Source organism: Momordica charantia, assembly GCF_013281855.1.
Source record: "Momordica charantia cultivar OHB3-1 chromosome 2 unlocalized genomic scaffold, Mcharantia_2.0 BLBB01000002.1, whole genome shotgun sequence".
Lineage (NCBI taxonomy): Eukaryota > Viridiplantae > Streptophyta > Magnoliopsida > Cucurbitales > Cucurbitaceae > Momordica > Momordica charantia.
In genome coordinates, this window is record NW_028275160.1 from 9,927,444 (window position 1) to 9,932,440 (window position 4,997).

Here is a 4,997-nt window from a genome sequence, read left to right on the forward strand (position 1 = left end):
TGGGTTTTCTCTACCTCATTTTCTTAAATATATTCTTTTTGATCCCACTCCCAAATAATTACTCGAGCAAATGTCCATTCTTATCGACCAAATAAATCTTTTTCCTTTTCTTTTGATATTCCCAGAACTGGGATATGGAAAAATACATAATATGGAAAATAAAGAATTTACTATCTCGGATAATATATATTCTCCATATATGGTGATGCAGAAGCATAAATTTTGTAATGATTAAATCAAATCAATAATAAAGAGTATTTGATCTAATTTCATTTTATTTGACCTTTTATTTTAACCATTAATAAAATCCAGATTAATTTTGAAAATGTTTTTACAAACTGAGAAACAAGACACATAAATAAATGCTTAAATTTCTTAATAAAATTTAAAACGAGAAACAAGAAACGATAATGTTTGATAGACACACCTAACATATGCGGGATATAGTTGAATGGTAAAATTTCCTTGCCAAGGAGAAGACGTGGGTTCGATTCCCGCTATTTGCCCAGGATCAAGATAATGGGTTAATGAAAATATTTTCAAAATCATGTTATTATTATTATTATTATTATTAATTATTATTATTATTATTATTTTGAGTACAAATTGAGTAAATATATATATTTTTTTAATGTTATCTCATTCATTAGTTTCTCTTTCTATTAAAAAAAAAGGATCTTCAGTATTCTTTTTTCTTCTTTTTTCATTATAAACCTAAGAGGCCTTATGGGGGCTAGTAAATGTTTTTTCTTTTATGACTTTATCCATTATTTTCTATCATTAATATCATTCATCATCATCATTATATTTTCAAATTTTAGTTGGACTAGGAAAATTAGGAACTCTTTTTAAAGAGAGATCGAAAATTGTGTAGGAAAAGGAATCCATCCTTTTTTTTTTTCCCTTTTGTGTTATAAATAAGAGCTTTGGAACGCTCATAATCGTAGAAGAACACAAATAAATAAGTCTTCGATTCTTGATGTGAGTTTTTTATTTCAAAAGTTGTTCATTAGTATAAATAAATCACTAAAATTTTAATCTCACTTAAGAAGAAAAAAAAATTCTCTTATAATTTTATGTGTCTAATAGATCCTTTGACTTTAAAATTATCTCATTAGAAGTTAGGGATTAATTAAACACAAAATTAAAAATTCAAGGATAGTTTGATAGATACAGACGTGTAAGTTTGAAAATTTGTTAACTAGTTTTCAAAGTTGAATTTATTAGAATCTCTTTTTTGTCTTTTGCTGGAGTGCAGATATTAGAGTTGACCCATTTTGATTACAACGATGGAGAATTCGAAAGCCTCGAAGTTGCAAAATGAAGAGAAGCATAAAAAATGGGCAGAAGCGGATGCAATTTTTTTGTAAAAGCTAAGTTCAAAGAAGATGATGGGAGAGAAGGATTGTTCTTCTAATTTGTTTGGATCATCAGAAACATTTAGTAACGGTGAGATAATTAACTATCGCAGGCAAAGGTATTTGAGAAGCTATAAATTTGAAGTTGAGAAGCAAAAAGAAACTCCGTTTCAAAAGGCAAAGAAGTGGTTCATCTTCATGATGTTGTGTTGTAAAGTTAGTAAAGTTGATGTTTGTGATGATCGATGATGATGGGATAGTGGTTCTTCAACTCAACCTTCCTTACATTTATAGATGGATGCCAAAAAATAAAATATGCAAATATGAGTTTGATTTTTTTTTTAGTATAACAGGTCGGGTGAGGATTCGAACTCTCGACTTTATAATTGAATACATGTGTCATAACCTAAGAGTTGGCATGAGTTTGATTTTATTTGAATCGACGTGATTTAAATTTAATTACTCAAATTGTGTCCAACCAAAATTTTAGATTATTTTTGCCGTAGAAAATAAAACGATAAATTTCACCGTTGCTCGCTAGTTTCCAAAAGCACTTTGATTTCAGCATTTTAAAAGCATTCCCATGAAACCAAACGCTTGCGCCGAATGTAATGTTGTTTTTGAAACATTCGAATTCCATCCTTTGTTGTCGACTGAAGAACTCTCTCTTTGGTTTTCATTTGTTACCCTCTGTATCTGTTGTTGATGCCAAAACAATCAGTTTTGCCCCTGAATTCAAGTCCCCTGTTCTTCAATCCCTTCACCATTCCTTACAGAGATGCTCCTCCATGACACACCTCAAGCTTCTCCATGCCCAAATCATTCTCCACGGTCTCCTTTCTCACGATTTCACTCTTGGAAAGTTGATCTCTTTCTGCGCTCTTTCAGAAGCTGGGGATCTTCGCTACGCCCAACTTGTTTTTGATCACATCCTCCAACCCAATAAGTTTATGTTCAATTGCTTGATCAGGGGATACTCCAATTCCCAGCACCCAATCAAGGCTATTTTTCTCTACTTTCAAATGGTGCGCTCTGGGTTTCTACCCAATGAATTTACCCTCCCATTTGTGTTCAAGGCTTGTGCTTCTGAGCTTGCGTATTGGGAAGCTCTTGTTGTCCATTGTCATGCTTTTCGACTGGGGATTTTGTCTCATGTGTGTGTTCAGAATGCTCTGATCAATGTCTATACTGTTTGTGGTTTGGTCCAGCGTGCCCGCCGAGTGTTTGATGAAATGTCTCTTAGAAATCTGGTGTCTTGGAATTCGATGATTGGTGGGTATTCTAGAACGGGATTTTGTAAGGAAGCGTTTTTGACGTTTCGAGAGATGAGAGAGTTGGGATTTCACCCTGATCACTTTACATTGGTTAATCTACTGTCCATTTGTTCAAGAAGCTATAACTTGGATCTTGGCAAATGTGTGCACCTCTACATTGAGATTACTGGGATTGAGGTTGATCAGATTTTGAGAAATGCTCTGCTTGACATGTATGCCAAGTGTGGGAATTTGCTTTCTGCTTGGAGGATCTTCGATCGAATGCTTGAAAAAAACGTGGTCTCAAGTACTTCTATGATTAGCGCTTACTCAAAACATGGACTTATTCGCAATGCTCGTGATGTATTTGAACAAATTCCAAAGAAGAATGTTGTCTCTTGGAATTCGATGATCTCGTGTTATGTCCAAGAAGGTAAATCCAAGGAAGCGCTGCTTCTTTTCCAACAGATGTGTGAGACACCCATCATGCCTAACGAGGCTACTCTAGTTAGTGTTCTTTCAGCATGTAGTCAAATTGGTGATTTAGCCATGGGACAGAAAGCCCATTGTTACGTATACAGCAACAATATCAAGATAACTCCGACTCTTTCAAATGCCCTCATTGACATGTATGCAAAATGTGGCGCCCTTGAAACTGCCATGGATATCTTCTTTGAGTTTACCAGTAAGAATTTGGTGTCATGGAATGTCATTATCCAAGCACTTGCATTACATGGCTATGGACATGAGGCACTCAAACTATTCAATATGATGAACACATTGGGGATCTGGCCCGACGAAATCACATTCATAGGATTGTTGTCTGCTTGTAGTCATAGCGGTCTTGTCAATGCAGGACGTTATTTATTTGAGAGAATGAGTTCCATTTATGGTATTTTTCCAGAAATCGAGCATTATGCATGTATGGTGGATCTGTTAGGGAGGGGAGGGTTGTTGGAGGAAGCAATGAGGCTGATAGGAGGAATGCCAATGAAGCCTGATGTCGTTGTGTGGGGTGCTATGCTCGGTGCTTGTAGGACTTACGGAAATGTCGACATTGGGAATCAAATCCTAAAACAAGTACTGGAGTTGGAGCCATATAGTTCAGGACTCTACGTGCTTCTTTCGAACATATATTTTGAAGCGAAGAGATTGAGAGAAGTGAAAAATATAAGAAAGCTAATGAATGAGCATGGGATCATAAAGTGTAAAGCTGTTAGCTTGATTGAGATTGATGGATGTATTATTGAGTTCATGGTTGATGACAAGAGACCTGAAACAAGCGGTATATATACATTGCTGGATCAGTTAACAGACCATTTGAAGTCGGTGGGGCATTTCTCGAATCTCACAGCTGCCTTTTGGGATGTAGAAGAATGTTAATGGTCCACCAATTTCTTTTGCTGTCTTGTTTCATACATTCAAAAGAGGGAAGACTATTCAGACAGACTGACTTGCATCTTGGAAACAAGTGTTGGGTTTATGGAGCTGAATCGCGCTCAGTCCAAACCGGGGTCGAAGCTTGGTTTGTTGGAGTTCGAGCAAAACGCGAGAAGTCCAAGTAAATGAAGCACAAGCGCTGCAGCGCCAAAGGAATAGAAGTGCTTCCAACTGCAGCACCAAAGAAGCTTACAATATACATGCTGCGCACCATAGTTGTGAGGTAACTTGTAACAATTTCGGGACTTGAGATTAAATTAAAATAGCATGGTTTATTGTTCTATTTGTGTAATTCTCATCACTGTACAGTAACATAGTTCACACTTACACAGTGAAGTATAAATCTTTACTGCAATTTTTTGTTCCCTTAATTAGCCAAATAATGAATAGGCCTATCTTTTTTAATCTCAAGTATTGTGTTTGCTTTCTAAAATCCCTACTTTATTTTTAATCTTTTTTAACTTTATTTTATTTTTAATATTTTGTGTGGTACATATATCTATAATTTTTATCTCATTCTATCTCTTTAACTTAACTTGAGGACTAGGAGTGCTAATTCTCGAGCTTGGATCAAAGTCTTGTGCAGTTCAAGAATCTTCGGGTCTTCTAGTCTTCAGATCTTGTTTTCAGGGAGTCTTTCATTTGCTGGAGTCTCCTTTGAATTCTCATCTTTTGACAATGTTTCTCCCTCTCATGACCCTCTCTGGTCTTTCATTGGCCTTGGGCTTGGACTTGATTGATTTTGGTCCAACTACTGGACTTGACTAATTTAGGCCCTGAATTTCGTTCACTTTGGGCCCAGTTTTTAATGGATTTTAGACCACTTGGATTTGGCCCAATTTCCTTTAAACTTGGGCCTATTTGACTTTGGTCCCGATTCTCATGTGACATCATTTGATTAGACCAATTTATGTCATCGAATGACCTTGTAAAAGATAAGCGACTT

The 4,997-nt window shown here is 35.8% G+C and overlaps 1 pseudogene across 2 annotated transcripts; it reads left to right on the top strand.

The window, feature by feature from the left end:
* The first annotated feature begins 1,892 nt into the window (after positions 1–1,892).
* LOC111017876 (pentatricopeptide repeat-containing protein At2g22410, mitochondrial pseudogene) lies at positions 1,893–4,997 on the top strand (annotated as a pseudogene). 2 transcript variants are annotated; one of them, XR_015789228.1, is made up of 2 exons: positions 1,893–4,274; positions 4,599–4,997. The product of XR_015789228.1 is annotated as a pentatricopeptide repeat-containing protein At2g22410, mitochondrial pseudogene, transcript variant X2 (transcript). The 2 variants fall into 2 exon arrangements; XR_015789227.1 differs by lacking the exon at positions 4,599–4,997 and having other exon boundaries at positions 1,893–4,334.